Here is a 16,404-nt window from a genome sequence, read left to right on the forward strand (position 1 = left end):
CAGCTGGTGGTACTATTAAAACCATGAGGGCGAATGAAACTCTGGAGCTGATAGAGAGGATGGCCAGGAATGAAAATCAAGGGGTATCTTCAAAGTCTAAGAAAGGTAGCCTTCATCTAGAAGGTAATGAGTCAGTTCTGGCTGAAAATAAATTGCTAGCTCAACAAATGGCTAGTTTGACTTCCAGGCTTGATAAGATGCAGATCGCGGGAGTTCAAGCTCAGTCTGTTGCCTTTGTCTGTGACTACTGTACGGACAGTCATGCTCCTAATGAATGTCCATCTCTTGCTTCTTCTGATTCACCTCAACAAATGCAGGTGAATGGTATATGGTATGACCAGCGCCCTCAGCAGCCAAATCTTCAGAGAAATCAGAATTTTTCTGGTGGTGATAACAATTTTCAGCGGAGAGCTCAGGGAGTTGGCATGGATTTTAAATCTAATACTTATAATCAGCCTTCACAGAGTCAACAACGAGAGCCTGCTGAGTGAGAAAAAGCCTTTGCACAAATGGCCAAGACTTCTAATGAGATGGCTCAGACCACTAATACCTTTATGGAGGAGACTAGAGCCAACTACAAAAATACAAATGCTTCCATAAAGAACCTGGAGAATCAGATAGGCCAATTGGCAAAGCAAGTTTCAGAAAGAATTCCAGGTACTTTTCCTAGTAACACAGTTACAAATCCCAAGGAGGATTGTATGTTTATCACAACTAGAAGTGGAAAAGTGGTAGCAGCTCCAGAAAAGCCGAGAATAAATATGGAAGCTGAAAAGAAGCTAAAGGAGGTTAAGGAGCCAGAAAAAGAAATTAAAAAACCTGCTGAAGTGGAGAAGCCAGTTGAAAAGAAGAAGTTTGAGTTGAGTCCTGAATATGTGAGAGCCATGGCACCTTATCCTGACAGATTCAAGAAGGAGGATCAGAAGCAACAATATGGAAGGTTTCTTGATATATTCAAGAAATTGCATATCAATATCCCTTTTGCTGAAGCCTTGACTAGCATGCCAAATTATGCCAAGTTCATGAAGGATTTGTTGTCAAGAAAGCACAAGTTGCAAGAATGCCAAACGGTGACACTCACTGAGGAGTGTAGTGCTATTATTACAAAGAAGTTCCCGCCTAAGCGTCATGATCCAGGGAGCTTCAATATTTCTGTTGAAATTGGTAACAAAAAAATTGGCAGAGCATTATGTGATCTAGGGGCTAGCATTAATTTGATGCCCCTTTCTATTTGTAATTCCTTGGGGATCACCGAGTTGAAGCCTACTTTAGCATCTCTTCAACTTGCTGATAAGTCTTTGAGGAAGCCTAGCGGTATTATTGAAGATGTTCTTGTGAAGGTGGACAAGTTCATCTTTCCTGCTGATTTTGTAGTGTTGGATATGGAAGGGGGAGTTGAAATGCCTCTTTTGTTGGGTAGACCTTTCTTGGCCACTGCTCGGGCACTAATTGATGTTGAAAAGGGGAAGCTTGAGCTAAGAATGAATGATGAGACCGTTACCATCAATGTCTTTGATTCTCTAAAACAGTCTTCTCACAAAGATGATTGTTTTAGCCTTGAAGTAAAAGAAAAACAAAGTGCAGCGGATGATGCCAAGGAAGATGGTGCCATAAAGGTGGAATTGGAGGAGCTTCCTCAACCTCAGAAAAATGTCTTCTTGGCTAATAAGGAGGTGGTGATTGAAGCATTGAAGGAAGAGGAAACTGAATTGAAAAATAAAGATCCTTCTTCCCATACCAACAAAATCCCCAATGAGGACAGGGGCGAACCCACTCAGGCTCACGTGTCCGCACTTGCAGACACGAAAATCTGAACAAAAAATCTCAAAAAAAAATTTGAGTTTGCAACTCCCTACACGCTACCTCTCTGTTCTCTCTCTTTCTGCTGCAAGGTTCACACTACCTCTCCGTTCTCTCTCTTTTTGCTGCAAGACAATGTGTTTATTTAGTATCTCAAGAAAAGGACAGCCACCATTGTCTTGTCCTTTAGACGCACGTTTGGGCATTGGAATTAAATAAGGTTACAAAGCAATATTATAAGCCTAAGCATGAATTAGTGTTATGAGTCTCAACTACAACTTCAAAGACCTTCCCCTGCTTCTCATCTTCTCTCCCCCACGTTCCTTTCCTTGTTAAAGAGGTTAGTTTCATATTCAGTTTTTCAATTTTTTTTTTTTTGTACATATTCAGTTTTTCAACTTTTTTTACCTGTACAGAGAGCTTCCTCTGAAGTAAATATAAAATTAATTAGGTGTGATTATAGAATTAATTGCAAAAGACAAGATCCCCTTAAATATTTGTTTAGCTTTGATTTATGGTCAATGATTTTATCATATTGTTCTCTTAGCATGACAAACTCTTGGGTTCTGAGCTGGTGGTATTTTCTTTGATCGCATTGTTAATCAAAGTTTCAAATCCTTTGACTTCTTGAGAGTGGTAATGAACAGAATGCATTTTTCAATTTCTATAAATACACACTTAACTGTTTTGCTTAGCTGATGTTTATGGAAATTTAAAAGTATGGCCATCTTGGAATTTTCCTATTTCCCAAGTTAAGGGCTATTTTCAAAACTACAGGATTTAAGTCTTGTGACTTATTATACTGGCTCTTTTCATGAGTTATTGCTAGACTATACTCCCTATCTCTTTTCAAAATTTATTGGTTCACGCTATCATTATAAATGTTTCCATGAGTTCATCTAGGTAACTGAGTTATTGCTGTTTGTACTAAGCTTTGTATATCATAATTCCATGAATACGTTCTGCTTATGCACAGATTTTTTATTTTTTTGAAAAGGGGAAGGGGATTGGAGGACAGGAAAGAGATAGGGAATCTGCTACTTTGGATTTTTGTAAATGAAGCTATTCTAGTTTATTTAAATTAAACACTCATCTTAAACATTCAACAAGTCTCAATGAAAGGTACCTTTCTATATTTATTTATTTATTATAACTGTTTTAATAGCAACAAACGATATAATTGATATTTACTTTTGGATTTTTAGGGTTGTAATTGTTTCACTAACATAATTACTTTTGGATTTATTTGTCAGGGATACAATCTTATTTCAAACGTCTAAAACCCACAAATACAGAACCCAGATCTCAAAATGAACAAGTTTCAAATAGTATTTCAGTTCCAATTGTCCAAGAATCTTATCAACCTCAGAGACAAAATGTTTCAATTGTGGAAAATTCTTCTCAAGATCAAAGACAAAATGTACCACCACAAGCATCTCAATTTCAAAGTTTTCAATCACCACCTCAAGCAAGAGTTAATATAGAAAATCTTGAAGCGGATCCGGGAAAAAGACCTTCAATTTATTCAATGACACCAAATCCTATAGAGAGAGAGGATATCCGGAGAGCTTATTTGCTCAAGGGGCCAACTCAACCAATTCTTAAACCATTCCCTCAAACGGAAATGTATGGAAAAATGCGTAGATTCAATCCTAAGTGGTATGAAGAATTTGGTTCTTGGTTGGAGTATAGTGTATCACAAGATGCATGTTATTGCTTGTATTGTTACCTATTTGATATGGAGGTGGGAGGTAGTGGTTCGACGAATGAAACATTTGTTAGTGTGGGGTACAAAAATTGGCAGAAGAAGGACAGAATCAAAGTTCATGTTGGAGATTATAGGAGTGATCACAATAGATGTTATCAAGCTGGTCAAGATTTGATGAAGCAAGAACAACATATTGATATTGCCTTTTCAAATATTTTTGAGCAACAAAGAATTGATTATCGTATTCGGCTGAAAGCTTCTTTAGATTGTGCTAGATACCTACTACGAAATGGTCAGCCTTTTCGGGGACATGATGAATCTGAAAGTTCAAATCAACAAGGTTTATTTATTGAAACTCTAAAGTTTTATACTAAGTCAAATAAAGAGATGAGTCATGTGGTCTTGGAAAATGCCCCTGATAATCACAAATTGACTTCACCAAAAATTCAGAAAGATCTTGCTCAAGCTTGTGCTGATTTGACTGTTAAAGCAATAATTAGAGATCTCGGCGATGATTACTTTTCATTGCTAGTTGATGAAGCTCGTGATGTTGCAATTAAAGAACAAATGGCAGTTGTACTTCGGTACGTAAACAAAAAGGGGTCCATTGTTGAATGTTTTATTGGTATATGTTTCAGATACTACCGCACAATCACTAAAAGCTGCGATTGATGGGCTGTTTTCTAAACTTGGTTTAAGTTTGTCTAAATGTCGCGGTCAAGGCTATGATGGAGCTAGTAATATGCGGGGTGAATTCAAAGGGCTTAAGAGTTTGATTTTGGCAGACAACAAATCTGCATTCTACTTTCATTGTTTTGCTCATCAGTTACAATTGGCACTTGTGAAGGTTGCAAAACATTATAAGAAGATTCAAGAATTTTTTGACATGCTTCAAAAGATGGCTACCGTTGTGGGGGGTTCATGCAAGCGGAAAGAAATTCTTCTAAAGAATCAATATGAGCAGATAGTTGAAAGAATTGCTCGCGGTGAAATACTAACTGGAAAAGGTTTGAATCAAGAGACAACATTAAAGCGACCTGGAGACACTCGTTGGGGTTCCCATTTTGGTACAGTTACAAGTGTTATCTCATTATTTTCTCCAATAATTTCCTTGATTAAAATTATTGAAGACGAGCCTAAGAATGATGCTGCAAGAACTGATGCAGGTTGCATTTTGTATGCAATGGAGGATTTTGAGTTTGCATTCTTGTTGCATCTAATGCAACTTATCTTGGGGATTTCTTATGAGTTGTCACAAGCACTACAAAGAAAAGATCAAGATCTTTTAAATGCAATTGGTTTAGTGAAGGTAGTCAAGATTCGCTTACAAGAGGTGAGAGATCATGGTTTTGATGAATTGCTTCAAGAAACGAACATATTTGCCAATAAATATGATATTGACATTCCAAATATGGAAGATGTTTATTGTCCTAAAGGGAGATCAAGACGAAGATTGGAATCATTCACATTCTTGCACTACTTTAAGGTGGAGTTATTTAATAGAGTGATAGATACTCAAGTTCAAGAGTTGGGTGATAGATTTGATAATGTCAATACCAAGTTGCTTGAGTGTTTGAGTTGTCTTGATCCTCGTGATTCATTTGCTGCTTTTAACAAAGAAAAGTTGATTGAGTTTGCTAGATTTTATCCTTTGGAGTTTGATGAGGTTGCAGATATTCCTTTTCTTTTTTCAAGTCTGGGTAATTTTATTGTTGATGTAAGAGCTGATTCTGATTTTGTCAATTTGAAAAGAATTTCTGAACTTACTTTGAAGATGGTTGAGAAGAGAAAAGATATTGTTTATCCATTGGTCTATTTGTTGATAAAGTTGGCACTCCTTCTACCGGTAGCAACTGCTAGTGTTGAGCGAGTTTTTTCTGCAATGATTTTTGTTAAGGATAAGTTGCGCAATCGAATAAGTGATGATTGGTTTAATGCATGCATGTTAACTTATGTTGAACGTGATATATTTGATAAGATTGATGATGAAGATATAATGCAATATTTTCAAGCAATGAAGAATCGAAGAATGCTTTTGTGATCGTTCTATTGTAATAACTTAGTTAACTCTTGATTATTATTTTTATGTTAAGTTGATGTTTTCTTTTCTTTTCTTGTTTATATTATTTTGTTTTTTAATGCATTTAAAAATTCAATTAGATGGTTTGGCCACTTTGGGACTTTTTTGCATTTTCCTCCATCTCAGTGTACCAGCTTTTCATGGAGGTTAGTCATTGTTAATTTTGTCAATGCAGATGTTAAATACCTCTTTTTGTGTTGAGATTAAATGTTAGTAATTCTTATGTATACTGTTTATCAGGTAGTAACTAAAGAGATTGGATGACTTGATTTTTATTCTGGGTTTGCACACTACAATCGCTCAACTCAACAATCATTGAACATAGCTTCACTGTCATACTTGCTTCACAGGTAACTTTTATTTTATACATCATTTTTTACTAGTTTATGTCCTTCTTTTTCAACATTCTTAGTCAAGGGTTGCTAAGTATTTGTCTGCAAGATCACCGGGCTGCTTATGACATGTCAGGGTAGGCTGGTTTTGGTGGGAATGTTCCTGCATTGATAAGTCAACTCCTCCACATGAAAGTTATATCAAAAATAATTTCGGGGGCGCTGCCCCTGAACCCCCACCACTTAATGTGCGGACACGAATTCTTTTTTCTAGGTCCGCCATTGAATGAGGATGATGACAAACATGGGAGGAAATCCAAAAGGAGGCGTCATCCTATAATGAAGAAGGTATTAAGAAAGGAGGTAGTGAAACTCTTTGATACAAGTTGGAAGAGACATCAAGAGCTGAAGTTTGACAAGAGACACCGAGACTCTATCTCTCGGAAAAATCAAAATTTCAAAGAGTTCTTAACATGGCTCCATGGTTTGGAGCAAATCTGGGAATGGTGGTCTCATACACCAAGGCAACCAGTACCACCAGACCTTCCATTTTCTGAGTCATCCCACGCTGCTGAGGGGGATGACATGGAGGGTTGAGTTTATCTCCTTGCTGAAGGAGATCTTGTATATTAGTTTATTTTTCTGTTTCGTATTTTTTCTTTTTAGTTACTTTGTGTTAGTATATCTTTCTCTGATGTTTTAATGTGCGCATTATAGTTTCTTCTATATGCACTGTTTGTTCTATTGTGCAGGTTTTTCTTCTTTCTTGTGGTTTAATTATTGCTGAGGACAGCAATTCTCTAAATCTGGGAATGGTAGGCTTGCACCTTAGAACTGCTGCAATGCTTCTATCAGGGGAGATATTCTAACTCTTTTAATTTTCTTAGTTATTTTTATAGTATTTTGTGTGCTATATATTAAAAAAAAATAATAATAAATAAATAAATTTCTGAGCAAGTCCCAGGTTTAGATATGCTTTCCCTAGTTAATTTGCCTGATTCATCCTAAGAATCATGTTTTGTATGTACTTCTGGCATAATATTGTATTGGCATGAGTAGATTTCATGATTGCTCGTTTGTCTGAATTTTGTGCTTGAATGATTAATGATGCCTGATGTTCTTTTAGAAGTCTAGCTTAACATCATAGCTGGTGAGGTTTTGTGCTTAAACACTTATTTTATTCTGAGAGACCTCACTGTGATAGAATTCTAGAACTTGCTCTGTTTCTCTGTTATGCATGTATTGATTGATATGATAAAGGCATTTTGTTCTTGTTAGCTACTGGCCAAAAATAACTCACCTCAATGAATTTTTCCATTGTTAGCCCCTTGAGCCTGAACCTATTTGTTGTTAAATGACCTGTGGCCTGATTGATGGCTTAGCCTATATCCATATGACTTACCTTGATTGAGATTGAATTACTGAAATGTTGAAAAGAAAACAAATAAATTGAGGTAAGCTCCACAGAGGTCAAATAATTAGGGGAGGTAAAATTTCATCTGTGCCCTTAAAACAAAAAGTTTTGAAAAAAAAAAAAAAAAAAAAGGGTGAGTGTAAAGAAAAGGTGGTTGAAAGGAATTAATTCCCGAAATTCTGTGGGAATGTTAGTGGAGCAAAATCATTGAGTTGAAGGTGTTAAAAATGAAATAATATCAGTTTTCAATCTCAGTGTTGTTTGAGCTACTTTCCATATATTCCTACCCATTAAACCCGGCCAAGTTACAACCTGTGAAGTCCTTTTGATCAATTATGCATGTGTTAATGTTCCTCATCTTTAGGAACTTGAGAATATGATCAAGCTTATGGTAATGTTATTGCTGTGATGGATTGAGTGATTGTTACTCCCTTAAACACTTGAGTGCTGAGCGTTGTATGATTATCTTGGTGAGGGGTGTTCAAGTTAGACTCTGACATTTTAATGAGAATAGAAGGCATTGTTAGGAGTTCTTTGCATTGATTCAGTCATGCTTAGCATAGTGATCTCTTGATTGTCTGTGTGATATTGTGTTGGAATAATTGATTGTTTCCTGGATTGAGCCTTGTACATTGCTGGGGACAGCAACGTTTAAATCTGGGAATGATTTGATGTGCCTCTGTCAAGTGTGGTTTTTCCATGTTAAAATTGATAAGAATTGGGTCATAAGAGAGCAATTTAAATACATATTTGCTAATTATATTGATTCTTTCTTTTCAATTATAGTTCTCACCTATTGGTTGTGTTTTTACAGGTAAAAGAAGTGAAAATTACAAAATTATAAAAAGCCTGTTGACGCGATTCCACGAGGGTATTTTTGGAAGAAGAAAAAGAGTCTTATAAATAAGAGACTTTGCACAGAAATTAGGTTAAAAGGTGAAGAAATTCGAAATTTGAAAGAAAACAAGGAAATGATTTGGCGCTGATCGTGCGGGTGCCATGAATGCAGTCCTTGATTTGTGGAGTCACGGATTTGGCGCTGATCGTGCGGGCGTCATGAATGCAATCCTTGAATTGTGGAATTATGATCAAAATGAAAAATTAATGAAATTAAATTCAAAGATTATAACCTGATTGACCAGTTGCCTATTTAAAGGGTGGTCCTCCACCATTCCAAGACATTGGAGACAATTCAGACCTATTTCTTCAGAAGGAGACCGACGGCAGAGCTCAGAAGGATTCTTCCACAGTTCTTCTTCTTCATCTATTTCTCTGTAATTTTATGCTTTGGAATATTAGATTATTGTTAGCCATGATTATGCTTGGCTAATTCTCTTTTATTGTAGTTAGGGTCACGAGCCCTATGTGAACCCTTGTTACGATGGATTGATTTAGTTTTATTCATTTGTATAATTATCTTTGTTTCTACCTTGTGCGTATTTCCTATTCTCTTTATTAGAACTGATCAATCTGATAGTTGGGAATAGTTTGAGGGTTAGAACCCTAGATAGGAATATTGGGGTTTTCATCTTGAAAGGGGGTAGGACAACAATTGGTATGCATGCTAGGAATAGATGTGTATTTAATTGCGGATGCTTAAATTATTGCGTTCATTGCTTAATACCATGAGGAACATTGCAAGGAATTGGGGTTCCAATTGGGGATTAAAGGGTTAACCTTGCAAGGAATTGAGGGTTAACTAATAAATATTTTTAGATAATAATTTATCCGAGTAATTATATGAATAAATATTGTGAATCAATCCAAAGTAAGAAGTGGGGATCATAAGGTGAGTGCGCTCTAGCTACAATATTTCTCATATTTTTATCCAAATCATTTTGCATCATTCTCTTATTTTTAAAATACAAAAATACGTCTTTGTCTTTAATTTCTATTGTTCTTCAAATCACTTGGGTTTTATATCTTGAAAGGACGTTTATAAGATATTCGCTCACAATCCCTGTGGAGACGATAACTTACTTATCACTTTATTACTTGAACGATCGGTACACTTGCCGGTGAGCATCAGTGTCAAAGGATCCTACCTCATATATATATATATATATATATATATATGAGATTTCACATAAATGTTTGTAGCTATTTTGTTGCAAAGAAATAAAACCTTCAGAAAGGAAGATTGAACAATAAACCTTCAGCAGGGTGGTCGAGCTGCAGTCATTTCAGCCTGAAGTGCTCAGGCTGGCCCAAAGAGTAATAGTGCTGGGCAATTTTGCTCAAAAGTAGTTGCACTGGCCCAATTTCAGTTCAAAAATAATTGGGCTGGCTCTATTACTTTTTTATGCAGACAAATTCAACCACAAATGTCAGTAAAAACTTGAAAACCATAAGGTAAAACCCTAGGTTGCAGTAAACAAGGCTGATATGAAATCAAACTCCTACTAGTTCAAAGAAGAGCACTGCCTTAATGAGAAAAAATAATAGGATAAATGTGATACAGCAAGGCAGCATTAAATACATACAACATTTACAATCAAGAAACATAGTAAATGAACTCACCAGCTTTCTCTACTTTTGTCTTTAGCTTCTTTCTCATATTTTTGGATAGTTCGTTCATCGACCTCACCACTGAGGAAAAGTATCTGGCCTCCTGTTGTAGACTTACCAGCATCTGGAAAAAGAAGCAACTTATATAACTCCTCTAGTAATCTAAGACGTCTGAAATTCATATGATGCTGAAGAACAATAAGCATTAGATGTACATATAATAATGATTGAGAACCTAACACAAACACTTCAAATTTTTAAAATTCCTGTCCAGCCAAGACCACTGCAATAAGCAATGTGTTCCGGACCCAATGACGGGGTCGGGTACCAATCAGGCACCAGAGGATCCACCTCATTTAAACGGCAACTACGTGAAGAGGATCCCACAAAATCAGGCAAGCATTCAAATCAACCCTTATCATTCTGCCACAACCACAAGTGGTAATCCCCCTTATTCCTCTATAAATACATGATTTCCCCTCCAAATACACAGCTTCTGAACCCTAATCACCTTCTCGTTAGTCGTTACAATCACACACACCTATTTTTTTGGACCACACTAGGGGTGGTCAAGCCTCCTTCCTTGCTGATCACCCTCCTTCGGGCCATAAATCAAACCCTCAACCCTCTGGATCAAACACAACGTGATCCTAATTTCCAGATTGACCAATTTCTCTTTTATCCAATCATCCTAATACAACAATCTGGCAAGTCAAATATGTACCATGTGAAAATTAATCTTAACTATACCAATCCATCCCTACCGGAGATGGATTATATTCTTTATCGTTAATCAACAAAGACACATTGCTTAATTGTTATGATGTGTAAATCACGGGCTAATTGCACAAATAAGCAATAACCTATGCCAAAGAAGTTTTTTTTTTACCCAACAAACAATTGTCTTGGTGATGAACGGGCCAATAGAGTATAGACCAATATCTCGGGAATCACTGTTTTGGTATACTCCGTTATGCAGAATCAAGCGTTGAACACGGTCCATCAAATCTTATCTTAGGTTTACTTTATTAGGACTTCTTATGCAACCTAGTTCATCTCAGTCTACCTATACTCCAAATCCACCATATTTAGCATTACCAATCTTATTAGGATTAACAAGTCTTGGCCTTAACATATATTATATCCTTGTATAATTGTATTTTATATTCAATAAAGTCACTGAGAGATTTTAATTATGGGAACTAGAGTTTGAGACATGCCTGTCTACTTTCTTCTTTTTCTTCTTTTTCTTCTACTATTCACAGTGTTATAACATCATTCTAAATTTCCTCTTCATTCTTACTACAGTTTAAAAGATGTTGATCACTTGATCCTCTTTACCATATAAAATCACAAAGTTACGACTGCTTTTGCCCATGAAAGCCGGACTATAGCAGTTCAAACTCCTTAAGTTTTCTGTAAGCTATAACTTCAATCCCAAATACTCCAAATCCTCCAACTTGGTCTTTACAAACCTCAATCCCATCTAATAAATAAATCTCTAAACCAAACCTTGATCCTCTTTAAGCCTAAGCAGAAAAAAATACAGCTTTGGAACTTTAGAATATTTTCCCAAACCCAATGAAGCAGATAAAGAGGAACAACCGCAAAATGGAATTAAATGTTTTAATATTTTTACAAAAAATAAAACGTAAAAAACTAGTTTCTGACTGCACATTTTTAATTAAAAGTTGTTCAAAGTCCTTTCCTCCTTTTTTTTTCTGTTCATTCCTGGGATCATCACTTATCTCCTTATCTAAAGTGTGATATTAATTTCCCAAGCAACGCTAGATTTTAAAATTAGTTCAAACCAGTTTTTAAACATACGCATTGTACAGGAATTCCATTAAAATCCTATAAGGCACATGACACAACAGATGACAATACACTTGAACAATTGATAAGCCATAAAAATTCAATAAAACACAAACAGGAGAGCAACTAATAATCCATATAATATTAATGGTAAAGGAACCTTTAGAATTCATCAACTTACCCACATGACCAATAAACACAAGATTTAAGTGCCTTTTGTTCATTATCTCCCCCTCATCTTCTTCATCTTGCATAGGAGAAGATTCCATACCTTTCAAAACAAATCAAAGTCATGGCATCAGCACCAAACAAATGGAAATCCACATCTTTGTTGGCAATGAGCTGTTTAATTTGAAGCAGCAATTTAAATGCACAATATATAAATAATCACATAACTGAAAATGAAACAGTTCTCCATTACCTTTAGGCTTGGCCTGGATAGGCTGTGCCTGAACCGCCTGCTTTGGATCTGAAACTACCAAGGTGAAATTCTTTATATAATGCTCTCCATCATTAATTTATACTATGGATTACAAGAGTAAGGTAAATACCATAGGTAGGTAGCAAGCAACCAAGAAAACAATCTAGAACAGACCTAAAGCAATTTTCTTTTCTCCTTGTTCATGAAGCAAATAAGATTTTATTGCTAGAAGACACAAAAATATTTCACCATCATATATACAAAAATTTTAAGAAAAAGTTCACCAATACCCCCGTGGTTTACTCCAGAATCATTTATGTCCTAGTGATTTTCTTTTTATCACATATGACCCTGTGGTTTGCAAAAGGGTATGTTTTTTATCATGTATTCCCCTGTGATTTTTTATTTTTTACAAAGCACGACATATGTGATAAAAAAAAAAAAATCACAGTAGCATAGATGATTATGAAGGGGCATCGTTGAACTTTTCCCAAAATTTTATTACTAAAGTGATTATTCATTCAAAAATTGAATGAGCTAATGTTACCACCAATAATAACATTCATCATAAGTACAATAATCTAACAAGAAACCTAGAAAAGAGGAATGTATATATGTTTTCCAACTTCAATAATATTTTTTGGCCCTCATTATAACAGCCGATGATCAATTTCTAACTCAAAACATTTTTTTCTGAATAAGTAAGAGATCACGTCTGGTTATGTTAATAGAGGGAATAGAAGGTGCTACTATGAAGCATTTATTCATGCATGTGAGAAGCAGAAGCACGTTGATCTGAAAACACTGTACATAGTCTCAGAGTATGACAATAGTGCACTTTGACATGAATAAGATTTTTCCTCGGAGGAAAAGATGAAAAAAAGAAAGAACAAGAAAACGAAGAATCAACCACTTTATTACTACCACCAACCTTCATCAATTTCATTAGATTTCTCGATTTCTTCTGTCTTTCCATCCTCTGGACTTACAATTCCATTATTATCTTATGCTCCATCTCCATCAAAAATTGGATAAAATGATTAACAATTCAACACAACACAACCTATCAAATATAGTAAAAGAATGAAAATAAAAATTCAGTAGGTTTTTGGATTACCTGCTGAATCAAGCCGTACAGCGCGGATATACTCCTCGATATCTACCGTTCAAAAAATAAATAATTAAATAATAGTATAAACCTTGTTAGAAATTACAAAATAAGATTTGTTGCGTAAAATCGCCAAGTGCACCAATCCTACCAAATAATAAAAAGTGAGTAAGAATATCGTCTCACGAGGATTGAGGTACCAAATTAAATTTAACTTTTCCTTCCTTATTGGATGAACAAGAGTTGGTTTGAAAGTAATAGTGTTTGTAACAATTGTGAACTATTCAATAATTTATGAACAATTCTGAGATAAATTTGAAGAATTTAAAATAAAAGGTTTTTGAGTAAAATATTGTAAAAAGTTATTGCAGAAAAGGACTCCAACACCTTTCCGATCCCCACCTTGTAATATTAATTAATGTTTACATTTAATTACCCAATTGATCAAACAATTCACCATTTATTAATTAGTTAAGCCCTAATCCCTTAGTGATATTAATCTTTTTAACTCAGTGAATTTTTCACGTTTGCAGTTCATGTAGCCTATCCCTAGTGCATACATGAAGAGTTAATTTACTCTTTGTCAGGAACTAGAATCTCAATATTCCTATTGAAAACCCTAACACTCGCAATCCTAATAGAGTGATCAATTCTAAAAGAATTGTAGATGAAGAACAGGATAAAATAAATGCAATTGAAATAATTAAATCTAAAAACTAACCAAACTACAAGGGGTTCACATCAAGGGTTGTGACCCTTACCACAATATTATAGACTAGTCAGACATATTCATGTCTGACAATTTAAAGTATTGAAAAGAATTCATAAATAAATAAAAACCAGAAAATTGGAGAAGAAGCTTGCTCTGCGTTTTGCCTCCGTCAATCTCTCTCTGTGCAAAAGTTTTTCAATTAGGATTTCTGACTCCTTTTTATAAGCAACAATCCAATTAGGTCTAAATCTTATCAAAAGATTTAATTTTTCTTTCTGTTTCCACCAATTATGACATCAGGATCCGAATCACGACGCCCGACGCAATCAGCTCCGATTCCACGACTGTCGCGTGAAGTGTTTCAAATCGCCGACGCAAATAGCGTGAGTTTCACGCTAATTGCGTGAACTAGCATGAACTCCCAATTTGTTGACGCGATTTGCATGAACTTTAGCGTGGCTAGCGTGGCCATTGGCTTCACCTAGCGCGAATAACATGACATTTCGCGCCGTTAGCGTGGAACGACAGTGGTTAGCTCCTCTGTGGCGCGACTGGCGTGAGATTCTTGGCCATCAACATAAGGTTGGCGCCATTAGCGTGAACTTGGCGCTAATGGCGTGGGAGTACAGTGAGCTTTTTCAATTTGGCGCAACTAGCTTCAAAATCCAAGCTATTGGCGTGGAAAACATGGTTCCTTAGTTTTCATGCTAATAGCTTGAAATTCAAGCTATTAGCGTGAGAAAATTTGCACCATTATCAATTAACACATTTGCAAGCTTTCCTCATGCAAAAAAACATTGAATTCAGCGTGAAAGTGTGTCTGAAGATGGATTATCAATAATTCATTAAAATTAATACTTTTTATCACTGAATTACAGTCAAATCCTTATTCTTTTTACGCTGAAATATCTATATGCTGAAGGCACATCAAGATTATACAAAATTATAACACCAAAATTTAGACTTACTTATTGACGACATAATTCTTAATATCTAAATTTTCAATTGTAGTGCTTGAATGGGTAAAAGTCGAAGGACTAGTATTTTTCTTTGCAATTCACACCACTGTTCACAAACTTAACTTTCTATTGACTGTTTCCTAATAGAAACCTAGCCAAATTTATTAACTTTAGGCGGTTGTATTGGATTAGGATTTTAAAAGATTTTTTTGAGATAAAAAATCTTATAGATTTTAAAAGACTATTAAGATTTGGAAGGTCTTTAAAGATTTTTTTATAATCAAGATTTTAAGATTGGATTTTAAAATTTTTTAATAGAATTTATAAAATTTGAAAGGAAAATATGAATTTATAAGATTTTAAAAAATCATATGAAATTTCTACAAATATTTAAAATTACAAGAGTCAATAAATAAAATAACAAAGAAATGAAATAACATAAATAAAAAAATAAAACCTAATATAATTTTCTGAATCAGTAAAACATAATATAATTCTTAACAAATATTTAAAATTATTAAGGAACAACTCTCCACATAAAGTTATACTAGTCCTCCATACATCAGCATTTTCTTGTTCATGCTCTTGGGTTTAACCAATGGGTTAAAAATTATCTTCTTCGCTTGGTATTAGAGCTATGCATATATGATTATAAGACCCAGTTTTTTTATTTATTAAAACAATTCTAAATTTACATATAGAACCTAAAGTTCATAATAAATTTTCGTTTGAAATTTTTTGCAATTGACCTTGGAAACATTGGGGTTTTTGTTTTACGTAATGAGAGTTTTCTAACCATATATCATATGCATATTTTCATTGAGTATTATAAGAAAATTTTGAATATGAATTTCTTGGTTTTATTACATGAAAGTTTAAAAAAATTCTTAAATTATTTTTAATCGATATATTGAAACCTTGGGGCTTTTGAAAAATAAGTTTTTGGTTATCTATTGACACAAAATTTGTTTTAAATCGTTTCTTATAGCAAAGAAATTTCGTTCATAAATGTATTATTACTAAGTATACGGTTTATACTATAAAAGTTTTAATCTTTCTTTAAATTGATCTTGTTTAATTGATGTAAAACGAACATTGGTTTTAGGGTTTTAGTTCTACTATTGTTTTTCCACTGTTTTATGTTATTTTTAATACAAAAATCATACATTTTTGTGCCGAGAAAAATCGCGACCATAGCTTGATAAATCATTTTTAAACTTTCAATAGCTCTCAAAAATCTGATATTTTTTAGATGGATTATATTAAAATCTTGTTAGTTTGTTGTTTCTGGGTTGTTTTGAGATGAAAATGCTCAAAAATCTGCTGTTTTTCAGCTTTTACGAAACTCTTATGCGTAACTCTGATTCGAGAGGGTTAACTCACCAAAGGAAGAAGAAGACACTATAACAGATAAATCTCAAGAAATCCTAAGGGTTAGTGTGAGATTGTGTTTCTCACTAAAAAGTTTCACGAAATCCACACAATAGAAAATTCATTAAAATCATTAGATTTTTTAATACTAAAAGATTATTTTTTCTTTGTTTAAA

At 34.5% G+C, this 16,404-nt stretch overlaps 1 pseudogene; it reads right to left on the bottom strand.

Annotated features, from left to right (window-relative positions):
* The window catches only part of LOC133289667 (uncharacterized), a 35,958-nt pseudogene that overhangs the window by 8,271 nt on the left and 11,283 nt on the right, over nt 1-16,404 (bottom strand).

This window comes from Gastrolobium bilobum, unplaced genomic scaffold (assembly GCF_033153095.1).
Source record: "Gastrolobium bilobum isolate Gb01-03AN ecotype WA unplaced genomic scaffold, APGP_CSIRO_Gbil_v1 utg1031, whole genome shotgun sequence".
Classification (NCBI taxonomy): domain Eukaryota; kingdom Viridiplantae; phylum Streptophyta; class Magnoliopsida; order Fabales; family Fabaceae; genus Gastrolobium; species Gastrolobium bilobum.